The sequence below is a fragment of the Gossypium arboreum genome, chromosome 8, assembly GCF_025698485.1.
Source record: "Gossypium arboreum isolate Shixiya-1 chromosome 8, ASM2569848v2, whole genome shotgun sequence".
NCBI classification, from domain to species: domain Eukaryota; kingdom Viridiplantae; phylum Streptophyta; class Magnoliopsida; order Malvales; family Malvaceae; genus Gossypium; species Gossypium arboreum.
In genome coordinates, this window is record NC_069077.1 from 103,450,950 (window position 1) to 103,465,203 (window position 14,254).

Genomic DNA, 14,254 nt, shown 5'->3' on the forward strand with positions numbered 1-14,254 from the left:
TGTTGTGGCCATAAGGTTGGTATTCCGAATGGCTTGTTACACCTCCACTTGCTTCGCACTGCATCACTAGGTGAACCTGTGAAGAACTAAGAAAACCATCAATTTTCTTATTCAAGAGTTCTACCTGATTAGAGAGCATGGTGGCTGAATCGACGTTATAAACACCGGCTATTTTTGTTGGCTTTGTCCTCATGACTTGCTACTGATAGTTATTCAATGACATCTCCTCTATGAACTCATAAGCATCTTCAGGTGTTTTATTATTGATGGTTCCGCCAGCAGCTGCGTCAACCATTTTTCGTGTCGAAGGATTCAGGCCATTATGGGACGTTTGAACTTGTAGCCAAAGCGGTAATCCATGGTGAGGGCACTTTCTCAAAAGGTTCTTGTATCTCTCCCATGCATCGTAGAGTGTTTCTAAATCTATCTGCACAAAAGAAGAGATATCATTACGTAATTTAACTGTTTTAGCCGGTGAAAAATATATTAGTAAAAGTTTTTCGGTCATTTGTTCCCAAGTAGAAATTGACCCTCGTGGTAACGAGTGCAACCACTGTTTAGCTTTGTTCCTCAATGAGAAAGGGAATAACCGAATACGAATGGCATCGTTAGAAATGCCATTAATTTTAAATGTATCGTATAGTTCCAAAAAGTTTGCTAAGTGAGCTTTGGGATCTTCATCCTGCAAACCATCAAACTGAACAAACTGTTGTATCATTTGAATTGTGTTAGGTTTTAGTTAAAAAGTATTTGCAGCTACAGCAGGTCTAACTATGCTCGATTCAATTCCTGTTAAAGGAGGTTTAGCATAATCATACATAGTGCATGGAGCAGGATTTTGATTAGCCGCAATTGCAGGAGGTAGCTGATTGTCTTGGTTTTCGGCCATCTCTTCGGTTGGGGGTTGAGTATCATCTTCTTGCTCGTTCTCTGTGTATCTTAGGCTTCGCCTTATTTCTCTTTGGTTTCTGCGAATTGTACAATCTATTTCTTCGTCAAAAAGTAGTGGTCCTAATGGGTTTATTCTAGTCATAAACTATAAAAACCTGCCAGAAGAAAGAAAAGGGAAATTAGTAAATTAGAATAAAATTAAAAATAAAATTAGATCGCAAGAAAAATAAATAGCTAAAGTAATAAAAATTGAGTGTTCCTAATATTTTAGTTCCCCGACAATGGCGCCAAAAACTTGATCGCATGATTTCGTGATAGGTTTTAAATATTTATAATTAATCATTCTTGAAACTAACTATTATTGTGATGTAGGCAAGTGTACCTATCGAATAGTAGAAAAGCTTTAGCAAGACTGAATTGTCGAACCCAAAGAAACTAAAAGTACTAGTAATGACTGTCTTTTTATTATCTAGCCTAGGAATAAACAGGGTTTTATTTTAACTAACTAATTATCTAAACTAAGAACTCACAGAGAATAGAATTGGGGAATTGCTTTTGGGAAAATCGATTGAATTAAGACAACACCTAAGGAAAAATCCACCTAGACTGTACTTGTTATTCTTACTCCGAATCGAACGATTCATTCATTTAACTTGTTCCGTAGAGATCCCTAAGTTATGTTATTATCCCTATTCAAGAATAATAACGTCTAATCCCTAGATTGAATAATTGAGACTTTTCTCTAATTAACACCCTAGGGTTGCATTAACTCGATCTATAAATTCCCTTATTAGGTTTCACCCTAATCCGGCAAAATCTTGTTACCCTATGTCTAGGCGCGCAAACAACTCCGCTTAATTATGAAAAATGTACTCTTAGACAGGGTCTATTCCTCCTCTGAATAAGAGCTTTTCTTGAATCAGTATCCTGGGATGTCAAAACAAGAATTAAGAACACATAATTAAGAACAAGTTAAATATTTATCATACAATTCAAAAAGTAATAACAAGATTTGTCTTAGGTTTCATTCCCTTTAGGTATTTAGGGGATTTAGTTCATAACTAAATAAGAAAACATCTCAGAATAATAAAGAATACAAAACATAAAGAAAACCCAAAACTCTTAAAGGGGAAATTGAGGAGAGATCTTCAGTCTTGATGATGAATCCGACTTCTGAGATGGATCAATCGGCTTCCTTGGAGTAATTCCTTACTCCCTATTCTGTGTGTGTTCTTTCTTCCACCTCTAGGGTGTATTTATAGGCTTTAGGATACCTAAGAGCCCTCAAAAGTGGCCTTTTTCGAATTGCACTCAACTTGGGCTCGGCAGGGACACGCCCGTGTGACACGCACGTGTGTTATTATTTCAGGCCGTGTTCGAGCCTGTTAGAATGGCACGGGCGTGTGTTCTACCCGTGTGAGTCATGCTTTGATTCTGCCAAATTGACATGGCCGTGTGGTCTGCCCGTGTGAGGAAGTCCAAGCCGTGTTGATTTCATACTTTGGCCCATTTTCTCCATTTTTGGCCCGTTTCTCGTTCCTTTCGCTCTCCTATGCTCTCCTAAGTATAAAACATGAAATTAAAGCATTAGGAGCATTGAATTCACCAATTCTAAGGGAAAATTATCCAAAAAATGCGTTAAACATGGGGTAAAAATATGTAGAAATTACGGTTTATCAACACCTGAGGCAGTTCAAGAGTTTATTGAGGAGATGACATTGAATAACTATTAGTGGCAAGTCATGAGAATGAAAGTGGTTAAAGCAATCCGTGTTTTTAATATAGATGCAGTTCCTATGTTGGCAAGTCAGGTTAAAGCATTAAGTAAAAAGATTTTGGTTTAATTTGCAATAACATGATGAATCTGGTATGCAATATGATGCGATTGGAGCAGAGATAATCAATGTGAAATGTTTATCCTTTGGTTCTAACATGAAGCATGAGCAACTCAATTTTATGGGTAACAATTCTAGAGCTCAAAATAACCCCTATAGCAATAACTATAGCCAAGATGGAGGAATCATCCAAATTTCTCTTAGGGTGGTCAAGGTAACCAAAGGTCACAATCCTTTCCGAGTTTTCAACAACCTTTTTAGCAAGAAAAGAAACTGAACTGTAACACCCCGAACTCGAGACCATCGCCGGTGTCGGACACGAGGGGTTAACAAGCCAAGTTCACTTGTTTTGCCCATCCATTTGACATTTCCAGTCAGGCTAGAAAACTGCGTCACTATCGTCTTAAAAATCATATCTCGAATTTCAAAACTCGGAAACTGGTTTCGTAAATTTTTCCTGAATTTAGACTCATATATCCATCCATGGATTTATTTCTAGAATTTTTGGTCGGGCCAATTGGTACAGTTTATTAGTTAAAGTCACCCATGTTACAGGGATCGACTGCTCTGACCTTGGCGCGGTATAACTTGCATATCTCTCTGTACAGGGCTTTAATGCTGGTGTCGTTTGTTTCTAATGAAACTAGACTCACAATGGAATCTGTACATATAAGGTATGTCTCCTAATTATTTTTGGATAATTTATAGTAAATTTTTAAAGTTGCGACAGGGAACCCAGAAACCGTTCTGGTCCTGTCTCACAATAGTTTTAATATCTCTTAACATGTCACTCCTATGACCATTTCGTTTCTTCCATATGAAAATAGACTCATCAAGGTTCATTTACATAGCTTATTCACTATTTAATTCCATTCCTACGAATTTTGGTGATTTTTCGCATTCACGTCACTGCAGCTTGCAGCATCTGTTTTTAAGGTAGGTCTTACCTATTTGGTAGTCTCCATGAACCAACTAGTCTTGCCATACATAGGTTCATATATGATCATTTTAACCATGCCAATGGCTGATCATATGACCAACATTCCCATTTCCAAGCCATAGCCACATCATGACACCAAATATATACATACAAACCACAATTAGTCTAAGTCGATACTTCACTTTTACGAGCCATTTTCGCATGGCCGTACATATATACATCACAACATATTCAACCAACAAGGGTAGTCCTATACATGCCATTTCAAAGTTCAACCAAAATTTATACCAAAATAGAGGCGTGGATAGTGTGGATGACTTCGACTTTATTGATCCCGAATCCGATTGCTATCGAGCGAAATCTATAAAACAGAGGGCCAAAGTAACGGGGTAAGCATTTTTTTATGCTTAGTAAGTCTCAAGGAATATAATCAACTCTAATTACAGCAATACATTCACATAGCCACATGCATCATTTCATTAATACGCATTCTTACTTCACACTTCATCATTATATACTTTCACAAAGTATCAATCAATTCGATAACTGAAATTCATTAGTCAACTGAGCGAATGATGCTCAAACATGTCGACTTTCCAATGCACATATAACGTACCTTATCCTTTGGGCTTTTCGAGTGTACGTACTAATTGAATTCATTACAGCAACCAACACTCACCTCCAGCCCAAGATTCTTCGGAATATAACCGGATATAATCACGTGCACAAATGCCTTCGGGTCTTAGTCCGGATAGAATAACTCGCACGAATGCCTTCGGGTCTTAGCCCGGATATAGCCACTAGAACAATTGCCTTGGTCTTAACCGGATATAATTTCAGCATAATTGTCCGGGCTTAGCCCGGATATCATTCAATTTCTCATGTACACATACATCAATAATCATTGGACATACATATTTCATTTTCGTTACTAAGGCTCAAACGCACATATATTCACAAGCATATTTGCCTTCGGGACTTAGCCCGGGTATCATTCAATTTCTCATACTCACATAAATCAATAATCATACACATTCATACTTCATCTCACATAATTCAAGTAAGGTCACTTCTTGAGGACTTACCTCGGATGTTGTTGAACGGCTTTTTCGGCTATTCGATCACTTTTTCCTTCCCCTTGTCCAATTGTGGCCCTCTTAGCTCTTGAGCTAATTCAAACAAATTCAATTTATTAAAACCTCATTGTGCTTGCTTATGGCGAATATGACAAGGAGTTTAAATGGTCATATGGCCACTCTTTAGCTTGAATACACAATGGTCATGCACATTTTATACTACATCAAGCAATTCAATACAATTTATTTGAGCATCAAGGAAAAGCTAAGGCCTTCAATAGGCTACCCAAGGCCGAATATTCATGTACATGTTGAGGCCAATTATGCACTTAATACCTCACAAAAACAGCATGCATTTTACTAGTTAATGCTTTGCACATTGTGGCTCAAAACTTATAATATAGCATCAAGCACTTATATGTGTGCTAGGCGAATTGTGCTTGCAATTTCACAAGCATTCTTCAACATCTTCTTCTTTAAACCAATATATTCATCACTTACTTCATAGCCAAAACATCATGTGCAAACATATATATACATATATGAGCATGGCGAATTTCAAGGTGTCCATAGCCATCCAAAATACAAATTTTAACTAACATGCAAGAAGCATGAACCATGCTCATGAATGCATCATGGCGAATATGACAATCATGCTCCTTTCAACTTCAATCATGGTTAAACACAAAAGAAAACTCAAAATCTTACTCAAGAGTAGACAATCCATCATTGCATGCATCATCATCAAGCTTCACACTTAGCATGCAATGGCGTTATCACCATAACAACTTTGGCCAAATACCATTTCCATGGCATAACAAAGATTTGAGCCATGGCTAACATGCACATCAAGTTAGCAACCAAAACATGCATGAAACTCCTAACACAACCTCATACATACCTTAATCTTGATGCCAATTTAGCCAAATCACCTTCTAGATCTCTTCTAAACCAAGCATGAAGCAAAAATCCTCTTTCTTCCCTTATGATTTTCGGCCAAAAGGATGAGAAAGGATGAACACAACAAAATTTTTTCTTCCCTCTTTCTCAACTCACGCAAGGGGGGATTACCACACTCACACACATTTTTTTCATTTTTTATCACCCATACACCTTTGTTTATTATTTCACCCTAATGCACCAACAAAACATGTTTCATGACATGTTTAGCCCATCCTCCCTTGTCATGGCCGCCACCACCTATAAAAGGGGAATTTGACATGCAAGTCCATTATTTTGCATGCATGCTTTAATTAGTCATCACACATTTCCCCATCATACTTTCAAAGTTCACTACTAGGTCCTTTCTAGTGAAATTCACCTTTATAACACTAAACCAATCATCAAAAAATGTCATACATGAATACACACATATTATAGGCATCGAAATAAATTTTAAATTATTTTTATGCCTCGGTTTTATGGTCCCGAGACCATCTTCCGACTAGGGTCAATTTTGGGCTGTCACAACTCTCCCCCACTTAAGAAATTTTCGTCCCCGAAAATCTTACCGGTAAATAGGCTTGGATATCGCTCTTTCATAGAGTTCTCGGTCTCCCAAGTAGCTTCTTCTATCCCGTGCTTGAGCCATAACACTTTCACTAGCGGAACCCGCTTGTTTCATAACTCTTTCACTTCTCGTGATAGGATACGAATCGGTTCTTCCTCATAACTCATATTAGCTTGAATTTCAATTTCGATGGACTAATCACGTGCGATGGATCGGATCTATAGCGTCGAAGCATCGAAACGTGAAAGACATCGTGAACCTTTTGAGTTCGGGGCAAAATCAAACGATATGCCTTTGGACCGACTCGCTCGGATATCTCATATGGCCCAATGAACCTCGGGCTCAACTTGCCCTTACTACGAACTCGAGTATCTTTTTCCAAGGCGATACCTTGAGAAACACTTTATCACCCACGATACTCGATATCCTTACGCTTCAGATCCGCGCACGACTTTCGACGATCGGAGGCTATCTTGAGACTTTCACAGATTACTTTCACTTTCATGCTCAGCATCCCTAATCAAATCCACCGAAAATCTTGCTTTCACCGAGCTCGGTCCAAAACAATGGTGTACGGCATTTACGACCGTACAAGGCCTCGTAGGGTGCCATCTTAATACTTGATTGAAAGTCGTTGTTGTAAGCGAATTCAATCAACGGCAAATACCGTTCCCATGAACCACTAAACTCGAGGACGCAACATCTTAACATATCCTCAAGTATCCGAATTATCCGCCGGATTGACCATCGGTTTGGGGGTGAAAAGCGGTGCTGAAATGCAACTTGGTACCCAAAGCTTCTTGCAACTTTTTCCAAAATCGCGAGGTAAATCTCGGATCTCTATCCGACACAATGGAAATAGGCACCCGTGTAATCTCACAACTGAGAAACGTACAATTCCGCTAATTTGTCCATTGAAAATCCATACGACGGGACAAAGTGGGCCGACTTAGTCAATCGATCTACCACGACCCAAACCGCATCCTTTTTACTTGTCGACAATGGCGGTCCGGATACAAAGTCCATTGTGACTCGATCCCATTTCCACTCGGGTATCGTGATTGGTCAAGTAATCTTGAAGGCACTGATGTTCCGCTTTCACTTGTTGACATATTAAACATCTCAAACAAAGTCGGAGATGTCTCGCTTCATACCATGCCACCAAAACCGACGTTTCAAATCATCTGACATCTTCGTACTCCCGGGTGGATTGCCATTCGGCTACAATGGGCTTCATTCGAATTATCGAAATGAGTTCAATTCTTTGGAACACACAGACGACTTTTGAACCTCAAACAATCGTCATCATCGATTTGAAATTCGAGTCCTTGTTCGGCACACACTCGGCCGTTTTGCGCCAACTCGTCGTCGACTTTCTCGAGCTTCTCGAATTTGATGTATCAACGGTGGTTTGGCTTTCAATTCAGCTACTAATACACTATCGGATGAAGCAGACAAGTGCACGCTCATCGCTCGTAAAAGCGAATAATGATTTACGACTCAAGGCATCCGCAACCACATTCGCCTTTCCCGGTGATAGTCAATGACCACTCATAATCCTTTAACAACTCGAGCCAACGTCTTTGTCGCAGATTTAAGTCTCTTTGGGTCATCAAATATTTGAGACTTTTGTGATCCGAGTATACATGGCACCTTTCACCAAATAAGTAATGTCGCCAAACCTTCAAGGCGAATACGATGGCGGCCAATTCGAGATCATGAGTCGGATAATTTTTCTCATGTGGCTTTAATTGCCTCGGCGCGATAGGCCACAACTCGACCTTCTTGCATTAATACGCAACCTAACCCAAGTAGAGAGGCGTCGCTATAGATGACAAACTCTTTGCGGACTCGGGTTGCACTAGAATTGGGGCTTCACCAAATAAGTTTTCATTGATCGAAACTTTTTGGCATTTCTCCGTCCATTCGAACTTAACATCCTTTTGGAGTAAGCCGTCATCGGCGTGGCTATCGTTGAGAAGCCTTTTACAAATCGTCGGTAATAACCTAAGAAGCCCCAAAAAGCTCGAACCTCAAGAATATTTCTGAGGCTTCTAATTAAGTATGGCTGAAATTTTATTCAGTCGACTCGAATACCGTCTGAGATACCACATGACCCAAGAAGCTAACCTCTCTTAACCGTAACTCACACTTCTTGAACTTAGCATATAATTGCTTATCCCGTAAAATTTGCAAAGACTAACCGCAGGTGTTCAAAGATGTTCGGTCTCATTTCTTGAATAGACCAAGATGTCATCAATGAACACGACTACTGAATCGATCCAAATATGGTCTAAAGATCCAATTCATTAAATCCATAAATCTGCAGGGCATTAGTGAGCCCAAACGGCATCACTAGGAACTCATAGTGACCATATCTTGTTTCAAGGCGTCTTGGGTACGTCCGAATCTCGGATTCGCAATTGATAATAGCCCGATCTCAAATCTATTTTCGAGAACACCGAGGCTCCTTCAGTTGATCGAACAAGTCATCGATACGTGGTAACGGATATTTGTTCTTTATCGTCGCTTTATTAAGTCGACGATAGTCGATGCACAACCGCATGGTTCCATCCTTCTTTTCACAAACAACACCGGCGCACCCCAAGGCGAGAAACTCAAGCGAGCAAAACCTCTATCCACCAATTCTTGCAACCGAGCTTTCAACTCCTTTAATTCCGTTGGTGCCATACGATACGGAGCTATCGAAATTGAGTGGTACCGGTACCAATTCGATGCCAAATTCTATTTCCGACATGTGGTAAACCCAGCAATTCTTTGGGAAAACATCCGGTATTCACAAACCACGGCACGATTCGGGTTTCTTTTCGATTCCTTGTCATCGAAAGCACGACGCAAGGTACACTTCGCACCCTTTTCTTACATATTTACGGGCCAACATCGCGATATTACGGTGGCAACTCCATTAAGTCCGTAGACTCAACCGAATTATTTCATTATTCGCGCACCTCAAATCGATAGTCTTGCTCTTGCAATTTACAACCGCATCATGCATGGTCAACCAATCCAAACCAAGAATAACGTCGAACTCATCGAACGGCAAAAGCATCAAGTCCGCCGGAAAACAAGAACCTCGGAACACTAGGGGACTTTTCTTGCACACTTTGTTGACAAGCACGTAATGACCCAAGGGTTTGACACCGAATTACAAACTCGATGAGACTCAATAGGCAAAGTCTTCTTTGGATGCTAAGGTTTCACATATATATGAATGAGTAGAACCAGGTCAATCAAAGCAATCACATTTGTATTGAAAAGAGTGAAAGTACCGGTAATGACATCCGGAGAGGCAGATCCTCGCGTGCGCGTATGGCATAAGTCCTAGCAGAGCACGAGCCTCGGATCCGATGGTAGCATCTCTAGATCCTCTCGACCGCCAATCGACATTGCCCACATTTCTAGGTGGCCTACCTCGGCGATGGTAGCACCCGGGTTTCCACTCGACTTACATTCTGCTCATGCATCCTCGGGCAATCCTTCATAAAGTGGTCGGCCGATCCACACTTATAGCAGAGCGATCACGAAACCAACAGCTCCCGAATGCCATTTGCCACAATGTGGACACTCCGCCCTCTCTCGCGATCATTTCCACCATGGCGATCAAGTGACTCGTGTGGTCACAGGGGTCGATCGCGTCCTCGTCTAGAAAAGCCCAAACGCCTCTAGACCGGCTCGCATCATCTCGAAATCTCTTCGATGCTTGTTGAAGAGACTTTCCGAGGACCTCTTTTGAATTCTCCGGTTCCCACATCGCTTTTTGTTTCTCCTTTCTAAGCTCTTGACTTTACAAGCTCGCTCAACAAGTACTACGAACTCTCGTATCTCGAGGATGCCAACAAAATCCTTATATCATCATTCAGCCCATCCTTGAAGCGTTTACATAATGACTTGGACGAAATGCATTCTCGCAGCGTCTGGCTAAGCCTCACAAATTTTCGTTCAGAGTCGAATCGACATTGAACCTTGCTTAAGATCAAGGAATTCCCTCCGCTTTTGGTCGATGAATCTCGATCGATATACTTTTTTGAACTCGGTTTGAAAGAATTCCCAAGTCACTTGCTCTCTAGGCACCACAAGTCGAGTACTCCACCAATAGTAGGCGGACTCGCGTAGCAAGGAGATGGTACACTTTAAGCACTCATCGGGTGTACTGGATAGCTCATCAAGCACCGGATAGTGTTATCTAACCAAAATTCAGCTCGCTTCGGCATCATCATCATCCGTAGCCTTAAATTCAAGTGGCCCCATGTTTTGAATCCTATCGATCGGGGCTTACTTGACCTTATTTGGTCATCACGGAGGTATTGTAGGTGCGGGGTGCATTTGTCGAATGGAGGTTGTGGAACAGTAGTGTTAGTTCAAATGTATTGATTAAACCATTCGTTCATCACACTATAAAAGGCTTGCCTAGCCTCATCATTCGGGTTGTTGGCCATAGGTTGAGAGTCCGACCTTTGTCCCTTCTTGCGGAGCAGCGCCACACTCTCCACATCATCAGCTATCGCTTCGGTTGGGATCGGGATCCATTGCTATAAACAAACACAAAGTCAAATTGTCGAAATCACCACACTATCGATTCATCATTTAATGGCATGTATAGCTAGACCCCAAACACATCACGGTAGTCCTAGAATCGACTAAACCGTGGCTCTGATACCAATAAAATTGTAACACCCCGAACCCGAGACCATCGCCGGTGTCGGACACGAGGGGTTAACAAGCCAAGTTCACTTGTTTTGCCCATCCATTTGACATTTCCAGTCAGGCTGGAAAACTGCATCACTGTCACCTTAAAAATCATATCCCGAGTTTAAAAACTCGGAAACTGGTTTCGTAAATTTTCCCTGAGTTTAGACTCATATATCCATCCATGGATTTATTTCTAGAATTTTTGGTCGGGCCAATTGGTACAGTTTATTAGTTAAAGTCACCCATGTTACAGGGATCGACTGCTCTGACCTTCGCGCGGTATAACTTGAATATCTCTCTGTACAGGGCTTTAATGCTGGTGCCGTTTGTTTCTAATGAAACTAGACTCAAAATGGAATCTGTACATATAAGGTATGTCTCATAATTATTTTTGGATAATTTATAGTAAATTTTTAAAGTTGCGACAGGGAACCCAGAAACCGTTCTAGTCCTGTCTCACAATAGTTATAATATCTCTTAACATGTAACTCCTATGACCATTTCGTTTCTTCCATATGAAAATACACTCATCAAGGTTCATTTACATAGCTTATTCACTATTTAATTCCATTCCTACGAATTTTGGTGATTTTTCGCATTCACATCACTGCAGCTTGCAGCATCTGTTTTTAAGGTAGGTCTTACCTATTTGGTAGTCTCCATGAACCAACTAGTCTTGCCATACATAGGTTCATATATGATCATTTTAACCATGCCAATGGCTGATCATATGACCAACATTCCCATTTCCAAGCCATAGCCACATCATGACACCAAATATATACATTCAAACCACAATTAGTCTAAGTCGATACTTCACTTTTACGAGCCATTTTCGCATGGCCGTACATATATACATCACAACATATTCAACCAACAAGGGTAGTCCTATACATGCCATTTCAAAGTTCAACCAAAATTTATAACAAAATAGAGGCGTGGATAGTGTGGATGACTTCGACTTTATTGATCCCGAATCCGATTGCTATCGGCGAAATCTATAAAACAGAGGGCCAAAGTAACGGGTAAGCATTTTTTATGCTTAGTAAGTCTCAAGGAATATAATCAACTCTAATTACAGCAATACATTCACATAGCCACATGCATCATTTCATTAATACGCATTCTTACTTCACACTTCATCATTATATACTTTCACAAAGTATCAATCAATTCGATAATCGAAATTCATTAGTCGATCGAGCGAATGATGCTCAAACATGTCGACTTTCCAATGCACATATAACGTACCTTATCCTTTGGGCTTTTCGAGTGTACGTACTAATTGAATTCATTACAGCAACCAACACTCACCTCCAGCCCAAGATTCTTCGGAATATAACCGGATATAATCACGTGCACAAATGCCTTGGTCTTAGCCGGATAGAATAACTCGCATACGAATGCCTTCGGTCTTAGCCCGATATAGCCACTAGAACAATTGCCTTGGTCTTAACCGGATATAATTTCCAGCATAATTGTCCTCGGGGCTTAGCCCGGATATCATTCAATTTCTCATGTACACATACATCAATAATCATTGGACATACATATTTCATTTTCGTTACTAAGGCTCAAACGCACATATATTCACAAGCATATTCGCCTTGAGACTTAGCCGGGTATCATTCAATTTCTCATACTCACATAAATCAATAATCATACACATTCATACTTCATCTCACATAATTCAAGTAAGGTCACTTCTTGAGGACTTACCTCGGATGTTGTCGAACGGCTTTTTCGGCTATTCGATCACTTTTTCCTTCCCCTTGTCCAATTGTGGCCCTCTTAGCTCTTGAGCTAATTCAAACAAATTCAATTTATTAAAACCTCATTGTGCTTGCTTATGGCGAATATGACAAGGATTTTAAATGGTCATATGGCCACTCTTTAGCTTGAATACACAATGGTCATGCACATTTTATACTACATCAAGCAATTCAATACAATTTATTTGAGCATCAAGGAAAAGCTAAGGCCTTCAATAGGCTACCCAAGGCCGAATATTCATGTACATGTTGAGGCCAATTATGCACTTAATACCTCACAAAAACAGCATGCATTTTACTAGTTAATGCTTTGCACATTGTGGCTCAAAACTTATAATATAGCATCAAGCACTTATATGTGTGGTAGGCCGAATTGTGCTTGCAATTTCACAAGCATTCTTCAACATCTTCTTCTTTAAACCAATATATTCATCACTTACTTCATAGCCAAAACATCATGTGCAAACATATATATACATATATGAGCATGGCCAATTTCAAGGTGTCCATAGCCATCCAAAATACAAATTTTAACTAACATGCAAGAAGCATGAACCATGCTCATGAATGCATCATGGCGAATATGACAATCATGCTCCTTTCAACTTCAATCATGGTTAAACACAAAAGAAAACTCAAAATCTTACTCAAGAGTAGACAATCCATCATTGCATGCATCATCATCAAGCTTCACACTTAGCATGCAATGGCTTTATCACCATAACAACTTTGGCCAAATACCATTTCCATGGCATAACAAAGATTTGAGCCATGGCTAACATGCACATCAAGTTAGCAACCAAAACATGCATGAAACTCCTAACACAACCTCATACATACCTTAATCTTGATGCCAATTTAGCCAAATCACCTTCTAGATCTCTTCTAAACCAAGCATGAAGCAAAAATCCTCTTTCTTCCCTTATGATTTTCGGCCAAAAGGATGAGAAAGGATGAACACAACAAAATTTTTTCTTCCTCTTTCTCAACTCATAGCAAGGGGGGATTACCACACTCACACACATTTTTTTTCATTTTTTATCACCCATACACCTTTGTTTATTATTTCACCCTAATGCACCAACAAAACATGTTTCATGACATGTTTAGCCCATCCTCCTTGTCATGGCCGGCCACCACCTATAAAAGGGGGAATTTAACATGCAAGTCCATTATTTTGCATGCATGCTTTAATTAGTCATCACACATTTCCCCATCATACTTTCAAAGTTCACTACTAGGTCCTTTCTAGTGAAATTCACCTTTATAACACTAAACCAATCATCAAAAATGTCATACATGAATACACACATATTATAGGCATCGAAATAAATTTTAAATTATTTTTATGCCTCGGTTTTGTGGTCCCGAGACCACCTTCCGACTAGGGTCAATTTTGGGCTGTCACATGAACCTTGAGGTGGTGTTAGCTAAATTTATTTCGGTGTCCTAAACTAAATTTCAAAACATTGAAACAGCTCTAAAAAATTAGCAAGCATCGATATAAGGGCTTGAAAATA

The 14,254-nt window shown here is 40.0% G+C and overlaps 1 non-coding gene across 1 annotated transcript; it reads left to right on the forward strand.

Moving 5' to 3' along the window:
• The first annotated feature begins 353 nt into the window (after positions 1–353).
• Positions 354–459, forward strand: LOC128280186 (small nucleolar RNA R71). Its single transcript, XR_008270366.1, has one exon. It is a non-coding gene; the product is annotated as a small nucleolar RNA R71 (small nucleolar RNA).
• Positions 460–14,254: the final 13,795 nt, after the last annotated feature.